Source organism: Nyctereutes procyonoides, unplaced genomic scaffold, assembly GCF_905146905.1.
Source record: "Nyctereutes procyonoides isolate TBG_1078 unplaced genomic scaffold, NYPRO_anot_genome, whole genome shotgun sequence".
Lineage (NCBI taxonomy): Eukaryota > Metazoa > Chordata > Mammalia > Carnivora > Canidae > Nyctereutes > Nyctereutes procyonoides.
The window spans coordinates 27,625,442-27,647,259 of record NW_026575121.1 but is presented as its reverse complement, the minus strand read 5'-3'; the positions used below and the strand labels follow the sequence as shown (position 1 = coordinate 27,647,259).

Below are 21,818 nucleotides of genomic sequence, written 5' to 3'. Positions count from 1 at the left end.
GCTCTCCCCTCCCTGCCACCCACTATAGTAATATTTGTCGATTTGAAGATTGATGAAGCCTTTGAGGTTCAGCGTGTGAATTTCATTCTCTTTCATGGGCACATCTGTCTCTTTCCTTCACCACTGATCCTGGGCAGAGGTAATCATACCTTCCTTTCTCCAATAACTATAAAGACCTTTTTTAGAGTAGAGCATTTACCACTCTTTCTCGCATGTAATAATGCAGGAAAAACTATTTTGTTCCATTGGGGGGAAGTGGGACGGGTTTATTAGAGAGTTGAATGTGTAGATAGACTTACTTTCTTTACAGATCTTTTGGTATGAAGCTATTATATTCTGCTATCAGTCCCACAGAGAGTGGCTGTTTCCATGTCACTCCTCCGTTGTTTTATTCTCAAAAATGTAATAGACATCTGGAACCTGTGTTTGGTGTGTATGTGTAGGTTGGAGCAGGACAGGGAGAGATGTAGTGGGAAATGTCTCTGAGGTTGATTTAAGGCTCCAGAAATGTCCAGGATCAGTGTTCCAAAGACATATTCATTGGTATATGCTCATTTTTAGCTTTTCACCCTTTCTTCTCTTCTTGTCACTCCACCCTTGACCCTGCTATTTTCCTAAAGTTTTAGAAGACTTGGGTTTATATTGTTCTTTATATTGTGATCATCATGGCGGTGGTTATGCTGTGCACCCACACCATCCATCGAGGGCTCTTACGCAAGAGTGGCAGTGGACATTACGTAATAGAGATTTTTATGGGCTATTTATATAGTGGCATAGAAAATAAAGTATTAACAGGAATTATCAGCAGTCAAATAGAAGTAATTTGTTCTAACCAGTTGGATGCTGCTACCACCCGTCTCAATTATGGTTTATTTCTTACCAACATGCCTGAGATGTTATATAGCTGTATACCCCAAGAAGCTCCAGTTTTAATAGTGTAACTATGCAAATTATGACACATTCTGAATGTGAATCACATTTCATATTTGGATATGACAAAGTTCCATGTCACAAATTTTTGTAGATAGTAGAAAAGAAACTTTGCACTGCGATGTTTTATTGTTGGCTGTATAGTGCTACAACGAACTCATATTTAAATGCATAGTTGCAAAAGTTAGATGTGATTTCACAGAATCTTTCTGAAAGATAGAACTAGTATGTATCAAATAAGGTAGGTACTTAATTCATTACCAGTTAAGCAGAAGGTTTTCTCTGGGAAATTCTCGTAACCCTGGTGTGATTCTGGGAGAGAAGGAAAATATAAGAATGGCCCTAATGAAGACATCATAGCCTACTCCCAACAGATGGCAGTTGCTCTTTGCCAGAGTGCTTACTCAGCATCCTATAGATCCTTGCATGCTCATTATTTATAGATAATATTTTTTATGTTATTTAATTACCAGAGCATTCCACCGCCTTGCTTCTTGGTTTACAGAGCAAAAATTATCATAATATGTACGGACATTAATATGTGTAAATTGTAGTTTCCAGAATGGCCTGCCAGGCCTCATGGGTTTTTTTAATCCATACTTGTTGGCAAATAAGTAATAGCACATTGCCTTTAGATTTAGTTTGGAAGCTTGCTCTCTCCAGTGTTTGATAACAGATTCAGAGAATGGGCCATAGTTCACGTAATCGTGAACCAGTTTGCAAGTACCCTGTATTCATACTGAATTACAATGAAAAGAAGTGCCTCCAGGGTGTAGCTACATTTTAATTCCCTCCAAATTCACATCTTTTGATATGTTATAATCCAGTTTCAGCTGTTAAATTCTGTAATTACTTCCACCACCTCCTCATAACTTGGTAACAATTATGTGTACTTTAAACTTGTATATTGTTTTTCAGGTTGACCTTATTAAGGACCTTTGGTCTAATTTTCCTGAATTCTCCATTACCCAGAATTTCAGCAAGAAACCTCATGATAAAAGTGTTTCACATTCCTGTTAGTATCAGCTGGTTTTTGTCTCTAGTATTGCTTCAGTCACAATAGAGATGGTTTGGGGGAAAAAATTAAAGAAGGTTATTTTCTGCAATTATTTCCTTAATTATAGAAAAATTAGGACTATAAGATCATGCTGAGCCATAAAGGTCACCGCTTCTGAGACATTTTTCTATTAAAGTCCAAGAGGAGTTTGTTTTTCCTGGCTTGCTACTCAGAAACACATTAGTGTCTTATCGAAAACCTGATGGAAGAACCTATAATGCATGTCTTTGGACTCTATTGATTCCCAGAATCTTCCTAGCACCGTAGTCGAGGTGTGCCACTATCATGTAATAAAACATTTCTGTTTTATTAACTAATTTTATTTTTTGTTTTTATTTTTTTTTAAGATTTTATTTATTTATTCATGAGAGACATAGAGAGAGAGAGACAGAGACACAGGCAGAGGGAGAAGCAGGCTCCATGCAGGGAGCCCGATGTGGGACTCAATCCCGGGACCACAGGATCACACCCTGAGCCAAAGGCAGACACTCAACCACTGAGCCACCCAGGCACCCCTTTATTTATTTTTCTTAACAATTTTTTTTTAATATAAGTAATCTCTACCCCCAGCGTGGGACTTGAACTCACAACTCAGAGATCATGAGTCACATGCTCCACCAACTGAGCCAGCCAGGTGCCCTTTATTAACTAATTTTAGCATGACCAAGGAATATTAGTTCAGTATTCAAAAGGACTTGTTTGGAAAATCCAAAAATTCATGGAGACTGAACAACACACTTTTAAATAACACATGGGGTCACAGAAGATCACTTAAAAGAAATTTAAAAATATTAAGTGAATGAAAATGAGGACACAACTTACCAAAATGTGTGAAATGCATCAAAAGCAGTGCTTAGAAGGAAATTTGTAGCATCAAATCTATTTATTAGAAAATAAGAAAGATCCCAAATCAGTAATCTAAGGTTCCATGTTAGGAAACCAGAAAAAGAAGTGCAAATTAAATCCAAAGTAAGCTAAAGTAAAATAAAAAAGTGAATTGTTTATAATTCTGGGATTTATAATATTTTTCAGATAATTGTTATCTTTTTAGGCTGGTTAAGGATATTTCAAATTACACAATCTGAAATCACGAGTTACTTTGGGGAAGCTACTTAAACCATAGCTTTTTATAGAGTTTTAAATTGTACAGTGTGCATTATTCTCTATCACATTCTCCTCCCTGTTAAACCTGTTCAGAAGTAGGACTTTAAAACAATGATGTGTTATAAGGAAACATGAAGAACAAAGGTATGCAGCAGTCATTAATGAATAACACAGAATAAAACTGTGTTCCAGTATGAAAAAATGTGTGTCTCTGACAGTACCAGTACAAACCATGTTTAATTAATATATCAAATTAAAATGAAGAAAGACCTTATTTTATGTAATTGTAAGTTCACGCTCCACATATTTATGGAGAAATCTCCATATCTAGAAAAGTCACATTCTTTTTCAGTCATTCATAGTATTTTTCAGTGAATTTTTTGGAATGAAACATTGACTAATCATAGTTGTCTTCTAAATAGATATTTGAAAGATGTAATGACTAATATTGGGACTCAATCAAAAATCCTACTGTATTCTCGAGTGCTAGGAATACTGCAGGATGATAGATCTTAAGGGGCTATCCCTGTGAGAATGCTGGATGTGTCAGTACTATTTTGATCTTCATTTATCAGTCATATTTGCAATATCATCTTTCTAGCTGTGGAGATTTCTTTGTACATGGACAGTGAAGTAGCACTTTCAAAATTAAATATATTCTCACCTTATTATGATTTTTCTCAGCTGACTATTAGATTTTCATAAAGTTTCCTAGTCATTTCCTTAAAATTAGCTATTATGTTTCTTAGTACAGCACTGGTTATGTAAGGGAGAATCAATAACCTCATAATTAATATATTCTAATCAGTTTTAAGAGAGCAATAGGTAGTATGTGATACATTTATCCAAAAAGTTAATATCTGCCAAGAGCATACCAGTTTTAGTCACGCCTGTTCCATTAGGCCCACAGTTAAGCAGGAGCTAGAGGAGGGTACCTGAGTGCCTCAGTCCTCTAAGTGTGGACTCTTGATTTTGGCTCCTCTTGTTTTTAGCTCAGGTCATGATCTCCAGGGCATGTGATGGAGCCCCACCTCCAGCTCTACGCTCAGCTTGGGATTCTCTTCCTTTCCCTCTGCCCCTCTGTCTGTTCACCCTCTAAATTAATTAACTAATTAAAATGAAATAAAATAATAAATCACTCTTAAAAATAAATAGGTAGCTGAAGGGCTCCGGACTCTGTTGGAACCCACTGTCTACTGGTAGCCATTGCCTTCGTCTGAATTTTCACTCACCTTAGTCTCCTTTATCAGGTGAGGTTCTTTTATCAGAAGTAATAGAAAGTGACAGAGTCTGGCCAACCTGATCAAAAAGGTAACTTTATAGAAAAGGACATGAGGTAGGTTATGAATCAGTGGAGCTGGGCCTCAGGAGACACAGGAGGCAGGACAGCACCCAGGGTCCTGGAATGGGATTCAGTAAGCAGGTGTAGGCCTAAAGGGACTCAGCTCCAGCTCCTTGATGTCCTCTTCCAAACCACAACAGAGTGAGGCAGAGTCTGATCGGCCCCAGCCCGATTCAGGTTCCCAGCCCATGGCCAAGAGAGAGAGGATGCCTTGGTCAACAGTCCCAAGATCACATGTAATGAGGAGTTTCCCAGAGGAGGAGGCCAGGCTGGTACCAAACAGTGGTAAGAAGATCACACTTAATAAACAGGCACCATAGACTCAACCTGTGATTCAGTGAACTAGAAGCTGCCATGAAAGGTAGTTAATGAACTTCAATGTTATTTTGTGGAGCCTACCTTTTCTTGTATTTTGGATGGTGAAGATAATCTGCAATTGTAACTAGAGTAAGTGGCTTGTCTCAGATCTTGTTAACAATTATTGAACGGTTACAAGAGGTTATAAGAACAATGGTTAGTCAAAATAGACTCCCATTTTCCTTAAAACTTTTAGTTTTTTAGCCTAATCCCCCCCAAACCATCCATTTTCTCAGAAATCCTTCTTCGAATCATGTATTTTAAAATGTAACCTTTAAAACCAAACACACATAGTTATTGTAATAAGATACATAAAACAGAAGACCCTCCCATGGAACGAGTAAAGCTTGAGTCAACAAGCTTGGGTTCTGGTATAAATGTGTCACTTAAACTAAATTAGTCTTTATGCTTCTTGCACTTGAGTATTTCTATTAAATGAATGCGTGGTATCTGACCCAAACTGTTCAAATTAGATCTTGGGAAGAGTGCTAAAGAGGTAATACTCTTCTTGGTATCACCTTGTGTTTCATAAACCCTAGGTGTTTAGCCCATAGCCACATGTCAGCTTTACTTAAAAGGAATCTTTACCACCACCTGCGTGAATCTCTGATATGCCCAGCATCTGTTACAGCTTCAAATGAAGCTGTAGTTGACTTCAGCTTTCTTGAGTCCTTCTTAATATAATTTTAGAACCCGGAGTAGATGAGTATCTGTGGGTAAGATCGTGCTCCAGAAAGGGCACACATTACATCTAAGTAGAAATGATAGCTTTTTAGGATATAGATGGAGCCAGTTTACCCTAGTTCCTATGAAGGCCAAATAAACAGAAGGGTAACTCTGTATGTCACCGATTTTGTGTGATCATTCAATCTTTCCCCCTCATCCTGTACTTTATTTGGACTGCCCTCACAAATGGATATAGCAGATTACATCCTTTAGAAAAGCACTGATTTAAAATCACCCATCAAATAAAATTAACATTATTGTAAAATTGAAATCTCTCCAGTTCCTTCAGTTTTCCCATTCCTCTCCTCTTGCCTTTTTTTTCCCTCAGAAGACTCTAAAGGAGAACACTGCTTTTCCTTGGGGTTTGCTGTTGATAGGTACGGAAAAAGAAAATCGCTTTCTATTATTTTTCACTTTAGACCTGAATTATTTTGTACTCTTTGAAGAACCCTGTGGCTTAGCTGCAAGAACGGACTGATTTCTTACAGTGAAAGTAGCTTACAGTAATCCTCCCCAAAGTTTACAGGCTGTGAAGTATTTATTTGGGGAAGGGAAGGAAGTGTGGAATTAGAGTGGAGGCAGGGAACAAAGGCCAAAGAGGACCATGTTGAAAGCAGAAGGAGATTGCTGCCACCTAGAGGCAGAAGTTGGTAAATTCTGAGACTGCTGTGAACACTCAGAAGGATCTGGAGAGTAGACGTTGATGTCATAGTATCATAAAACCGAAATGCAGCCGCTTGGTTCAGTCCCCACCCCTAAGTGGGATTAGACTCATTCTATCCCCTTCCCCGTTGGCCGTGTGCCAGTGTTTCCTATGAAATATTGCTGACCCTAGTGGGTTTTTCTACTTCTGCAGACAGTATAACCTTGTTTTCAATCATAAAATCTTATGTGAAGTCATCAGAAATCTTTCTCCTGTACCATACAATCTCAGTTATTTGAAAGAGTCTTCATTACCCTCCCTAATAGAGAATATATTTCCATAATCCACACCATCTCTTTCTAATAGCATATACCAAGAGTTCCTGGAAGGCTACCTTCGCATTGAATCATGTGGTTGGTGCTCTCCTGTCTCTCAGAGAAGTGCAGGTAGGAGAGAAATCTTTGAGATGAGAGCAGAGAGTCCCAGGGATACCATTCAGAGGAAGGGATCCCGAGACTCACCTAAGTGAAGCTGAAACCTAAAACGAACACGGCACCAGTCTCAAAAATAATAGGCAGTTTGGCTCATTTTCATTTTGGGTATAAGGAACTGACTCTACATAGCACTGATGTTTTTAAAAACTAGGTTGCGATGACATTTTTAATAGAAAAGCCTCCCTCGTAAAGAAGCCTAGACAGCCAGAAATGTTGGGCTGGCACATTTGGCCTGCGATTCCTCTTTTCAGGACTGCCATAGAGCACAACCCCAGCAGGCACTGTGTGCAAATGTCAGCTGTGTGAAGGGTGCCTCCTGTAGTATGAAAGAAACACAAAATTGGCATGGCGAAGCGAGAAAATAGGAAGAGAATATGTCTGTGAGTTTACATGTCTGCCCTCTCTCCCCTCCTGAATGGGAGACTTGATTGAATGTGGTTGATGATTGTGATGATGGTTTTCAGGGGAAAAGGACTTCCAGAAAATACCAGAACATACTGGCAATACCTTTTAGAAAATGAGGATAGCAATCAGAGTGTTCCTTATTTATTTTAAATCCTACTGCTGCCTTAGCACACATTAACTGAATCTGTTCTCTGCTTAGCTGCCTTGTGGGCTTGCCATCTTTGCTCTTTCTCTTAGCCCATACTCAATTTTAAGCTGCAATTTGAGTATTTACATTCTATATCACTTTCACAGACCTGAACACTTTTGAAATTGCCAGAAATTATTTTTTACTCAGTAGCATCATCACTTTGCCAGAGTATTTGTGTTCGTTCATTTGTTCCCTCATTCTGTAAAATCATGGCACCCACAATGATCTGGCCACTCGTCTGCATTCTGAGGATGCTGTATTTAAAAAGATAAACAGGGCCTCTGCCCTTCTGGAGCTTAGCATGTAGTAGAGTGAGATAGACAACCAACAGATGTTTGGTAGTGATGAGTACCCTGATGAAAGTTTAACAGAGAGATGAGTGGAGATGACTGGGATGCCATCTGATAGGCTTGGTCAGAAAGAAGCCTCTTGAGAGGAGGTGACATAGACGCTGGGAGCTGGATGAGAGGGAGCCAGCTGTATATGAAGATCTGGGGGAAATTATTCCATGTGCTAGAAACAAAGGCCCCAGGATGGGAACGAATTTGGAACATTCAGGGAACATACCAGAGTGAGTGAGGGTTGGGCGTAACAAGATAAGGTCAGAGAAGTTGGCTGGGACAGAAGCACGTGGTCTACAGTCTAGGTGTCATGAGAGCTATAGGAGGAGAATGAAATGATCACATACATATTTTCAAGGCTCACTCTGGCTGTTCTGGGGAGTAAGGATTACAAGAGTAGAAGCAGGGGCATGAGTAAAGGGCCTGGGGCAGTGAGTGGTTGAGGCGAAAGGATGGTGGTTTAGAGTGGTATCACTGGAGAAAGAGAGATGAAATTAGGTTATGCTTTGAAGACAGTGTCAACGGCTTATTGCTTATGGAAGAAAATGAAGAAAAGAGAAGAATCAGGGGCGCCACCTAGTTTTTGTCTGAGCAAGTTGTCCTTGTTGCCACGAGCTTAGAGAAGAAGGCAAGTCTGTAGGTACAGACTGGGGCACCATTGGCTTGGGAATGTTATTTCCTAAAGGGGAGCATGTGTATGTCTGTATTTGATGCTGAGGGACAGAAAAGTTTTTGAGATGAGGAAAATCTGCAGTTAAAAATTTCGCAAAGTATCAGTTGGTGGTTCTAAAGTGGAGTGGTTGAGCTCCAGGTACCCACAGGTAAATCAGACGGAAGCTGTAGCAATGCACCTACTGCAGCCTGCGTGCGTCCTCATGGTGCAAACAGTGAGGTTTTCAGTCATTTCTTGGCCCTGCCTCTGCATACTGGCAACGGCCCATCCTAAAAATGCCACCTACCCCAGTATTTGTCCTGCCCAGAGCTGCTTGGTGAGACATCCGATCCCAGCTGAATAAATAGTTCTTGATACACGAAGGCATCTTTTTGCAAAACACCAAGTCCCCTGACTTCTTAAGACCAGCACTAGAACAAGCATCTATTTGTTCATATTCTCCGGGTCCAGTTTTCTTCCTATTTCCCAACCGAGCCAGAAGCCTCATAGTAACTCCCACTCTGTCAAAACCAAAATCCATTTGATTACCGAAACCAACATTGTTCCCCCTAAATACTTCTCGCCAATGTCGGCTCTTCATCCCCCATGCCCTCGGCATCTTTTGCCTGAACTGTTAACCTACACGCCTAACTGATCTCTTTGGATTCAGATCCCTTTCTGGCCCTGCGCGCATCCAGTCCTTGCCATGCCTGCAGTGATCTCTGTAAAATGCAAGGGGGGTGCTCTTCTCTTTGTAATCCTACCAGATCTTGCTGTTGTTCCGAAGTCTCAAGCCCTAAGCACAGTTTACAAGGAGGCCTTTTGCAAGACTCCTGCTTTCCCACCTCTGTGGATCCTGCATTCCAGCCACCCTGAACGTGGGTTTTCCAAAAATACCTTGTTCACCAGGAAAATGAATTCTGAGAAATTCAGTTTAGGAATTCTCTACTGCAGAGCCTTCCCTGCAGTCCCCCATTCCATCCACCTCTTCCTCCTCTCTGATCATATGCCACTGTATGAACCACACTATCACCCTCATCACCATTTATGGTCATCCTTTTTTTTTTTTTTTTTTAAACCTGTGTGTCTATCTTCCCACCTTGCCATCTCTAGATGGAGGCCCTCCATCATGAGGATCATCGTTTCCTGGCTGCCAGCACGGCATGTGGCACGGCCGGCTAAAGCATATGTATTCATCAATGAAATAAATCATCTCTTTCAACATCTTCGTCTTGGCGGTGGGAAAACTCAGGCCCGGTCTGAGGCTTAGATTGCACAGCAAATTTAAGCTAGGATCAGAGCTCTGGTCTCGACTTGGGTGGTTTCCCCTTTCACTTTCTCATGGCTGTTTCTCATTCCTTATTTAGTATTTTTTTAAGATTTTATTATTTATTCATGAGACACACACGGGGGGGGGGGAGGTACATAGAGAGGTAGAGACACAGGCAGAGGGAGAAGCAGGCTCCATGCAGGGAGCCCGACGTGGGACTCGATCTGGGGTCTCCAGGATCATACCCTGGGCTGAAGGCGGCGCTAAACCGCTGAGCCACCCGGACTGCCCATTATTCAGTATTTTATGACAAGTAGAAATATTCAGATGCAGAGGGCAACAAGAATTTTTTTTCATGTTAGAAACATCTTTAAACATTGGCTACATCATTTCTACCCTTTCTCTGCTTAGAATTATTACATTGGACAAAATGTTTGAAGGATAATGGTAAAATACTGACCTGAATTTCAGAGGTTTGGGACCTGTTCTGTCACTCTCTAATTATGTGATCTGGGGCAAGATTGAGTCCCTCATGCCTGCTCTTGCCTCTATATTTCACAAGAATGATATGAAAATAAATGGAGGAGATTATGTAGCAAAGCTCTTTATGCTCTGGAAGACAAGATGTTACAAAATGCCTCAGTGGTATTATTTTCACTGTTCACTTTTCTCTTAAACGTAGCCTCCTTTATTGATGCTTTTAAAATGTATATTTGATGGCTTTCCTTTTCTCTTGTTTCCACAAACCATATAGTATTATGAGGGATTAAGGTTCTAGTTCTTACCTCCACCTGACGTTTCCGTATATGCCCTTCCCTCTGATCCACTGGATTCTGAATTTAATTATCAGGCTTACATTAACACCCTGTCTCTTTGCTTTCTTCCTGCCTAGCAGTTCTTCATGGATGAGTGAAAAGAGCTTGATTAATAAAAGCTTGCCCTTTTAGATTTCCTTGTAATTAGTCCAATAAAAAAGGGTCACCTCCTGGATGGGCTTTGTGTGGGTAATTTTTTTTTTAATTCTTTGTCCTTTGGATGTGCTAATTCAGTGGCTTTTTTGTTTCCTGTGTATATTGATGGATTTGAAAATCAATCTTCTCATTTTTATTGCCATGCCTTCAAAGACACGAGCACCCACAAACATCACAACTCTGGAAATAGGATTTGGAACAAGATTTAAATGCGGGGTCTGTGGTTTAACAGGATTAAGGCATATGACACTCTCAGATGAACAGAGAATAAATATCTTTTACTCTTTAATCTGTTAGTTGGCTCAACAGGTACTGAATTTTAAATGGCACTGTGCAAAGTGTCAATCCATGTTGGTATAAAAAGTTAAATCGTTTATCTTTCTAAGAGCTAAGAAGCCGGACCTCCCCACGATCATAGCAGCCGTGGGTCCAGGGTCCCAAAGCACACATCAGAATGTGCCTCCTGATGAAAATAAGAGGAGATTGTTTACTCTATAGGAAATGTCCATCAAAGCAAATCTTGCGGTGTAATTGGCCACAGAGGGAGATGTGGCCTCTGAAGTACTCAATGTAGATTTCTGTTCTCTAGTAATTTCTTAAGGCCTTTAAAACTGACCCAGGGTGAATAAATATTAAACAAACAAACAAACAAACAAAAAACAAGTCCAGGGAACTCAGTGGAAAACGCAGAGGCTTTGGGATCAGGGGATGCTAGTTCAAATTCTGTCTGCTACATTTATTGGCTCTTTGGCTTAAGGGAATCATTAAACTCCTCACCACCATTTCCCTCTGAGGCAAAATAAACAGAAATAACCCCTCAGAGCTCAGCAGATTGAAATTTAAATGTGTTAATTAGGGTTAAAGGTCTGGGCAGAGCAGGATCATATATGTCAGCCATTATTTTTATTAAAATGCCAACTTCTAATTAGCCACTTCCTCAGTGACAGTCATCCAAACGTCATTTACGTCTGACTTTGCCTCATGCGTGTTATGTGCCACCTCATGACAGGAAGAACCAGATACAGAATTAGAAAGGGGCACTGAAATCAATAGTTTGCTCCCAGGCATGCCTGGTTATATTGCTGGTAAATAATTCATCCTCTGGTGGTAGAGGGAGGTCTCCAAAGTGATTCTCCACAAACTTTTTTTTTTTTTTTTAAACACTTCTCTCCAAAGGGAAACAGTGAAGTCCTGATTTCCTCAGGAAATGGATGGTGTCCTTTGGTAGAACCACCTTTCAATGATGTCTTATATTCTTAAGCTTTTTATACTTTCGCACAGTTGCATACATATCATTTCATTTATTCCTCATAACCATCCTGTGAGATGTCCTAAAAGATACTGTTATTTATCCTTTAAAATGAGGAGAGGCAGATTAGAGATTAAAGAATCACCCTGCTTATTTTCATTTTTTGGTTACTGCATATCAACTCTATGACCCTAGGCAAATTAGTTAATATGTCTGTGCCTCGATTTCCTGATCTATAATATAAGGCTTGCTATTAATACCTGTCCCAGGGCTCTTGAGAGGATGACAGGCGCCAACACACACAAAGCTCTGAGGACAGTGTTTAGCAGACTCAAGAGATACGGACTCTTTTATCTTAAGGAGATGGCAAAGCTAGTTTATGTAAGACTGGAGTTTATGTGTAGCCAATGTTAATTATCTCCTTAATATCTAGAAAGAGTTTTGACCCCTTTGTAGACAACACAATTGAGACCAAAATTCCCCGGTATGATATACTAAACGGACCTTCATATCTCTCCTGCACCCCTTCTGTTCACTCCTCTTCCTTTACCTCCCTTTTAAATGTTTGTGTTCATGTTCAAAGTTCCATCTCCTTTTGTATAATCTCCTTTAATGAAAACAGCCTTCTCCACAATTTAAGTCCTTACCTTTTTGCTGATGACAGCTGGATTGATCACTTCCTCTTCTGGGTCTCCATCAAGTATTTTTATCACAACCATTGAGAGAGAGAGAGAGAGTGTGTGTGTGCGCGCGCACACGCGCTCGTGCACGTCTTTATCTTTTAGGCTCTAAGTCCCCAGTACCTTGCAAAAGAGCTGGCCATACATAGTAGGCACTCAAGAAATGTTTGAAGAAGGAAGGCTGAAAGGACTGGGGCATAATTTTAAACTGAAATGTTCAAATTCTTTTAGAATATTTTCTGGAATATTTTAAGAGTTTTTCCAAAATTTGCTCTATTAAAGTAGTTTATAATTGGAAGTCTGACCTATTTTGAGCACTTATTCTGTGCCAAGCACTATGCTAATACTGGGAATATAAAGGTGCTCTTGAGGAGCTTCTGTCTTTCCCGGAAGAGTGCAGACTCTTGAATGAGTTGGCAGGTATGTTGTGGCTGTGTGTTGTCGGCCTTTTATAAAGAGGATGTCACCTCTCTGTCATAGGTAGGGCTTTCTGTGCCTCACTATTTGAAGATTTAGATACTGCCTCATATATTGGCCTTCAGAGCTAACACTGTTCAAGATAATGGAATTCATGAGTAGAAATTACTTACATTTTTAAAGTTCATTTATAAGTTTTAAAGAAATGTATCTGATCTTCATTGCTTTTGCCCCTTCAGTGCTTCTCCTAGTGTGGTTTGCCACGTATATACACTGAAAAATAATTGAACTAATAGAATCCCATCACTGTTTGCCCAGGTACATATACGCACATCCAACTATGGAAATGCAGCATTTTTGTTTGCTGGTTTCACCTGTGAATCTTTACCAACCTGATGCTACTCACTGTGAAGTGACACTAGAATGCTTATTTCTCTCTGGGTTGAGAGACCCATTCTGAAGGTGTCAGACATTTATTAAGAACCTTTTACCTGGTATAGGCAGCATGTACTGCCTGCTTAATAGGACATTACTATCCTTGAAATGTAAAAATGATGCATCATTTATCACAGGGCCACTCATGTTTTTCACTGTTATTGATTCAGTTGTGTAGTGACATGCCCTTGACTTGTGTGCTTTTAAGCTGTTGGGTATTTTGAAAATAGCATTGAGTTAAATCAGAATCATGGTGCCATTATTGCTTGACATTGTCTGAAACAGTGCCTTGCTCTTGCAAGTTGGCACTTATCAATAGATTTAGAGCCTCTGATTCTAGAAATTATAGATGTGCAGCACAATAACAAGTGTTGACAAAGGAGCATTTTCTTTTTCTTTTTGCACATGGTACTTTGATTTAGTATGTGAAATATAGTAATTCTCGCACATGATGCTTTCACAGACTATGAAACCAGTCATTGTCACAATCTGGGTTTAGCATGACCTTTGTTAGATACCTATTGGGGATATAATAATTATATTTAATACTTTTAAAAATGCATGGTTATAGTTATATGAGTTAGAGTATATCCTTCAGCCCTCATTCCAGTTGATCTTAGTATCACATGATTTAGTACACTGGAGGAGGAAAACCAGAACCTACTTCATAGCTGTTGTCAGAGCCCCCATTCGTGGTGACTTCTTTCACAACTTCATGATTCCTTGCTCTACAAGGAATCCTTTCATTACAAGAAACATATCCTTTAAATGAATATGCATTTGCAAATATGCATTCTCTATTCTCTTATAGTCCGCAGGAATCAAAGAGCACATGCATAAAAGTAACCCCATACTATAGACAATTTATGGTAAAGAACCATGTTTTAAAGATGAATACAAATGCATTAACTGCAACTTCTCATAAGTAATAAATGAGTAAGTTATTCTAATCAATAAATAATAGCTATAATTGTAGGTCCTCATAAAAATGACTGATTATATTAGCAGGCCTTGGTCCAGAGGATGTACCTGGCTAAAGCTGGAAGATCTGTACCTCTAGGTGCAGCCATCATCTCAGGATTTAACGCCAGGATGCATAAATATCAGCATTCTTCATTTCTGAAGAATTAGCCCTCATTGAAGGTAAACTCAACTGGTGACACTCAGAAAATAACGAGCTCAAATATTAAAGACGAAGGACATACACAAACATTCACCCGTGTGTGTATCTCTATCTGTATCTGTATCTGTATCTGTAATTTGTATCTGTGTGTCACACTGTAGTTCTGTTTCTTAATATCCTGATACAGATTTTGCAAGTGATGACCATGCTGCTGTCATGCTAGCCCAGACAGTACTTGCTGCCCTCCCTCCCTTTCTGACATTGTACTTCCAGGCATGCACCCCTGCTCTGGGGTGGTTCACCAGTACTGCCACCACCCCATCCCATTCTAGCTGACCAAAGCTCCAAGCCCTCCAATACCCAGGCCCCTGCCACCTATTCTCCACTCCTACCGCTGATTTCCCAAAACGCATTCTTTAAAAACCTGTCTTGAAAAAGAACCCTACTAGAAGGGGCATATATCTATCCTTTTAAAATCCAATTTCAGGGGCGCCTGGGTGGCTCAGTGGGTGAGCATCTGCCTTTGGCTCAGGTCATGGTCCCAGGATCTGGGATCGAGATGCACATTGGGCTCCCGATAGAGAGTCTGCTTCTCCCTCTGCCTCTGTCTCTGCCTCTCTCTCTGTCTCTCATGCATAAATAAATAAAATCTTAAAAAATAAAATCCTGGGATCCCTGGGTGGCGCAGCGGTTTGGCGCCTGCCTTTGGCCCAGGGCGCGATCCTGGAGACCCCGGATCGAATCCCACATCGGGCTCCCGGTGCATGGAGCCTGCTTCTCCCTCTGCCTGTGTCTCTGCCTCTCTCTCTCTCTCTCTCTCTCTCTGTGTGACTATCATAAATAAATAAAAATTAAAAAAAAAAATAAAATAAAATCCTAGTTCAGCCATTGTCTTATGGGAAATTCACAGCCCACCTTTGGGGCATTAACATCAGGTATTATTGATCCCATTTTTGTCAGTGTCCAAAATAGAGATTCAGTGATTCCTGCTATGTGACGAAGCCACTGTGCAACAGAACAGGCCCACCTAGATCTTCTCATTACAACTTTAGCACTGGATCACCTAACCTCTGCTGCCCAAAGTCAGATCTAAGTTATTGTTTCTGGAAGGAGAATATAAAAAGCAGACAAACCAGCTCTATTTTATTTCAGTACAAAGATGCCTTAGATCTTAGCATTTGGATTTTTTTGAAGTAAGGAAGCATATTTGTAGATAGAGGAAAAAAGTTTCCAGATCAACCTGAGAGGTTACTAGGGTTCTTAAAACTGCTTTTCAACACCTTTTTAAAGGTATAGATCAATTTCCTCTCTGGAATACTTGACATACAATTACTGCCTCAAGGAATTAGTGAATTAGAAGAACTCTCTGTACTTTCTAGTCATGAATTCTCTCCTTTTCTTGAATGCCGTGACTGTCTTAGAAACCACCTTGGTTTTTCTCATTATCACAGAGGGACTTTAAAAAAAGGTGATTGTTGTGTAATTATTGGTGGTTCTGAAACAAGCTATTGCCAAAACGATTCTTAAAATGTGCTTCTAGGATCAGCTTTTTCCAAACACACATAAATGCACATCAGTTATATGTGCGACATGATACACATGCTAGGTCATTTGGTAGATTTTTTAAAGCCATTTCTTTTTTTTTGAGACTGTATTTATTTATTCATGATAGAGAGAGAGAGGCAGAGACACAGGCAGAGGGAGAAGCAGGCTCCATGCAGGGAGCCCGACGCAGAACTCGATCCCGGGCTCCAGGATCGCGCCCTGGGCCAAAGGCAGGTGCTAAACCACTGAGCGACCCAGGGATCCCTAGAAGCCATTTCAAAAGAAGTTTCCATGTAACTCTAATCAAATGAAGAATTGTTCCTTCTGGTACGTTTCTTCCCCCTCTTAATTTCTAAATACAATTTTTAAATTGTTAAATAACTGCATAGTAAGTCTTTAAGCAAAGCTAAATTCTCTGGTGCTTTCAGGGTCTTAAAACTGTAGTCTATTTTATAGAAGATAGCACTGATCAGACAGCAGAATTTAGGACTCTACATAAAAAGAGTCGATCCTGAGGGAAGTCTTGGTAAACCCTTTCTGCCAATATTCTGCAAGAGTGAGTAATGGTAACAACACCTGCCGCATGCAGTTTGTAATTCATAGAGGAATAGGCCTCTTCCAAACTTGCTCATACTCTAGGCTCCAGATTTGGAAATAAAGTACAACCAGAACTGAAGAAAGAGGAATCTGCTATCTAAAAAGGCTGGTGTCCGCAGTCCATTGGAAATGTAATATGCTCCCTCCTTCCTGCCTCCCGTCTAGGGGTTATTCTCATTTATAAGTGAAGAAACTAATAGAACAGTACTGGCTTTTCTTAGATAGGAGAACAAAAGAGCAGAGGAAGGACGGAGCTAATGGCTAACTTAGTTCCTTGTGCTGAGGAGGACACAACTAAACTGTGAGTCTCCCTGAGTTAATAAAAGAATAATGTGAAAGCAGTGAGAAGCAGTCCCTCCTGTGAGCAGTAGGAAGCTGAGCCATATCGGGTTCCTCCCAGGGAGAGTGGACTCCCGTCTCTCCTGGCTGAAATGTCTCCTTAAAGGCAGTACCAGATTGTACGACTTGAGCTGTTGTTCACAAGCATACGCTCCACCATTCCATATCCTCAGTGCTGAGAGGGTTAATATTAGTTACTCACCCTCTATTGTTTGACCCTACACATTTTAAGGTTACTTAATCTGCCTAAGCTTTATTTTACTCATTTGTAAAATGGAATGCCAATGCCCCCCTCTTAGAGTGTTGGAGGAACTAAAGAAGATGATACATGTAAAATATCTAACCAAGTATCTGGCAAACATTTAGTTGCTCCATACATGTTAGCTATTGTTCTCTATTATGATTTGAATACCAAAAAGTTCAGGGAACATAAAATTACCATTTGTCATACTCTAAGTAGAGGCGAGAATCTATATATGCTCTATCTTTTGAACTCAGATTTGACTGGAGTAAAGCTAGCAAGTAATTTCAGAGATTTGGTTCAGTTCTTAAAATGTTCTGCTTTTCCAAGTGAAAAATTGTGCATGTTCCACAGAATGCCCTAAATATTCAGGAATCTTACCCAAGTCTAATGCCTGTAGCAAGAATCTGAAATAATAAACACTGCCCTTGCTTCTATCGTGTTTTTCTTCTATCACCATCTCAATAGGCTTTCCAAACTCTTTTAAAAGGTTAGTGTATTCTGTGTCCCTTTCAGAATACACTAACCTTTTAAAAGAGTTTGGAAACTCTGGGAAACGAACTAGGGGTGGTGGAGTGGAGGGGGGGGAGGGTGGGGGGTGGGGGTGAATGGGTGACGGGCACTGAGGGGGACACTTGACGGGATGAGCACTGGGTGTTATTCTGTATGTTGGTAAATTGAACACCAATAAAAATTAATTTATTAAAAAAAAAAGGTTAGTGTAAGTGGCTGCAGGAACGTGAAGTCTCTCGTCACTTGGTAGACTGCATTAGATACGGAACAGATGAGAGCAGAGATGAACAGTGCCTCCCTCACGACTGGATCTCTAGAGCTTAGTGCTGTGCTCCCACATAGTAGGTGCTCAGTAAATGCTTGTTAAATACTAAATGAGTGACCAATCTCATGATGACATCTTCTTCCACAAGTTTGTTAAAACTAAACCTTGAATGGAATATTTCAAGAGATCAGAGTGGTATTTTATTGTATAAAATCACTTTCTATAAATTTAAGTTCCTAATTTGTTTTAAAGTCAGCCACGGAAAGCACTGGAGCTATTGATAAACAAATGAAATTTATAATTGAGGGTCAAAGAGGAGAGTTACAGCCTTGCTCTATTAGCCCTACATACAGGAAATAATTCAAAATAGTCACCCCAGGGCTCTGAAAGTTCCCTGGTATGCGACTTAAGACAACTGCCATGAAGAGAGAATGTGTTGTTGGGCTAAGAAATGTAAGAATAACTGTGATTCAGGGGACCACAGTGGAAGTCTTTACTATTATTCTTTGTAAATCTGAAAGCAAAGTTCGTGTCCCACAATGAAACGAGAGTTTCAGGGCTTTGAAACCACGGTTGTATCTGACCAATCCAGAGTTTTTGCAGGTCTTGGGAGCATTGATGGCGCAACCCCCTCCCAGGGGCAGGGGCCAGTCTTGCAGGCTGCCTTATCGCACTTTGGTTTTTCTCTCCTCTAAGATGCAGGCGAGTTTCTCTGTCTTCCAAGGAAACATTGTCAGGATGAATTGGAACATTACAAACAAATAAAACATCTTTGGAGGAAGTTTCGCTTGTCAGAGAAGAGATGCTATAGGGATAGAAGGAGTTATTATAAACTTCAAAAAAAATGGGATATGTAAAGATGTTAGCACTTGAGACTGTCCCATTTTATGCCTTATGTTTTCCTTTGCTCCTGGAATTTTTAGGCCTGTCTTACGGATGCGTAAATCGCATTAGCACTGGGGAGGCTTTTCATACATAAGTTGTACTGTCTGTCAGAGCAGATTGCTCTGCTGTTTTTCCTGCGTTTTCCTAAAATCTGCCCACACACTGATATGCTACAGAGGCTCTCACACTTAGACATATGCTAGAGCACAAAATGCTTTCCCCTCAGGACTCAGAGAGGGTGCTTCAAGAATGATTTCCCTGATTCCTGCTTCTGGAGATAAAAGAACATTTGGCAAAGAAAGTCCAACTAGTTGCTTTGAAGTAATCAGGGATTGAATTCATGTAATAAAACTAACAGAGGCATGGCATGATCAGTTCTGTGTGACCTTCTGTGATAGGTCTGCTGCAGGTTTACCTTGCATATCTCCAAGGTGGGAAGGCTTCTTGTTACTTTAGCAGCATGCAAACAGGTCACAGGCTCTTGGTCCCAAAGCCCACAACACTGAATGATTCTACAAGTGCTGGGCCCTTGTAGGCCACCATACCAGCTCAGGACTGTACATACCTGTGCATCTTAGCAAGTTCTGATGATTCTCAGAAGATAATGTGTTTCTGCACAAGGGAAAAAGTCTGGTTTGGATTTGAAATGTAGGTTGCTTAAAAAATAAAGTTATCCAAGAATGTGCTAACCCCAGATAAATTTACAAATGTTTTTATCATTGGCAAAGCTACTTTAGAATGTTTTCTGATTACTTATCATCAGCTGTATGTAAATGTAATAATGATTCAGAAATTATTAACAGTCTACAGTGGTGCCAAAGCATCTCTAGAGAACATCAGATAACAATAATGAGAAAAGAAGCATAAATGGTGTGTTCATTCTCCCCACCTTTGCTCTCAGGCACTTGCAAACTTTTTAGAGATGTAAAGCTCCTTAAATGTTTTTATTGACTTTATGCTCTCACTTTTATATCCTATATGGGCTATATGACAGACATTTCATTATTTTTTATTGAGAGATAATTGACATATACAACACGTTGGTTTGATACATTTATGTATTGGCAGTACGACTACCATCTGAGCATTAGCTAAAACCTCTATCATGTCACATAATTATCATTTCTTTGTTGTGGTGAAAACAATTAAGGTCTAGTTTCTGAGCACCTTTGAAGTTTATAATACGGTATTGTTGGCTATATTGACATACATCTTTTAACTGAATTTTATTTGAGCACTTTTGCAATTTCCCTTGAGGTAAACAGTAACGTTTAATGTATTCCCAGACGAAAATTGAGAGACAGAGTGAGGTAAGATTTATTGAGGCTAGCCAAGTAGCAAAGGCTAGCCAAGGGTTAGGAACAGTCTTAAATGCTTTGCATGAATTAGCTCATTTAATCCTTGCAGCAACGCTCTAAGGCAAGTACATTTATTTGTCCCATTTTATAGAAGGGAAACTGAGGTATTAGGGCCTCAAAATACTTGCCCTCAGCTTCACAATTAGATGCGTGGGGCTCAGTGATCTGACTCTAGCCCCAAGCACTTAACTACAGACCTGCTCCTCTCCGTAATAGATGGCCAGCATCCAGAGTTAAAAAGTAATGATCATCAGGGTGCCTGGGTGACACAATCAGTTAACATCTGATTCTTGATTTCAGCTCAGGTCGTGATCTCAGGGTCATGGGATTAAGCCCTGTGTTGGGGAGTCTGCTTGGGATTCTCTCTCCCCTCTTCCCTCTCCCTCTCCCCTTCTACTCCCCCCCAACCTATCTCTTTCTCTCTCTAAAATAAATACATATTTTTTTAAAAAAAAGGTAGTAATCATAGTAAATGGAAGCTGCATGAAAACCATCATGGATGTATTTATCAAGAGCTTTACCCTTTATAGCTTGTCAACTGTGCGTCCCTTTCAGATAGTCTCTTGTTAGATCCCTCTCATGCATAGATTCTGTCTGAATCAGTCCCCAGTTTCACACTTGGCCCATGTATTACTTTTGTTATTGTTGTTTTTTTCATAAATGTAATACACATTGACTCACCCAGATTATAAATTCTAAAAATCAGAGATAATATCTCTTTCTACCTGCTTTTTATACTCACACACAAAAATAGACAAACATGGAGAAATGAATATAAAGCGAACATTTAAAAAGTGCATGCTGAGTAAAGTGGATTTAAGAAAATTCAGTAATCTTGATGTTAATAATTATTTCTCACATTCACCAAAGTGTAAGTCTCAGATATTTTGTTATCATTGGTTTATGGTCCTATATTAATGCCAAAGTATATTTGGCCATCTTCTGAGAAATTCACACAAATTTTTCCCAAGAAGATGCTTAATTGGTTCCCACTGATACATATTCTTTAACTAATCTTCTTGCTGTGAAAAATAAATGGATTTCAGATAAAACTAAATGAGACAGTTTCATATATTTTCACAAATGCATAATATTCACGGACAAAATTAGGAAAAGTCAAAGTCTTGCTATTCTACACTAAAGAATGTTTTAATTACCCAATAAACAAGAAAAATTAAAGTGGTAATTAGTATGAACTTTATATCTGATTCACAGATGTTTTCTGATAACTCATACTCAGTCCTTCTGTGTCATTGCCAATAATGAATACATTGAATCCATTAAGCTCCATAGTGATTTGTTAAGTTTATGAATACATCAGGTTTTTGAAGGGCCTCAGAAGTTGCTCTCAAGTAGTCTAGATAGAAGACCAAAGAAAAAGAAACACATTGTATTGATTGGAAGGAAAACAGGAAAAAAAATCTCAGAAATCAGTGAGTCATCAATTTATTTTTTAATTAAATCATCAGTTTATTTTTAGAAGTTAGTATATAATAAAGAGAATTACAAATCAATCAAACTGTTTCTTTTATTGCTCTAAATTTTTTTAATGAAAGCTAGAAACTGATACAGAGTGTGTGTGTGTGTGTGTGTACGCGCGCGCGCGCGCACGTGTGCGTAAGTAGCTCCCATGCCCCGTGTGATGCCCAACATGGAGCTTGAACTCATGACTGAGATCAAGACCTGAAC

General features: G+C 39.7%; 1 protein-coding gene across 4 annotated transcripts in view; it reads left to right on the top strand.

Annotated features, from left to right (window-relative positions):
- The window catches only part of KLF12 (KLF transcription factor 12), a 424,918-nt gene that overhangs the window by 358,419 nt on the left and 44,681 nt on the right, over positions 1-21,818 (top strand). The gene's annotated exons all lie outside the window — the stretch shown is intronic.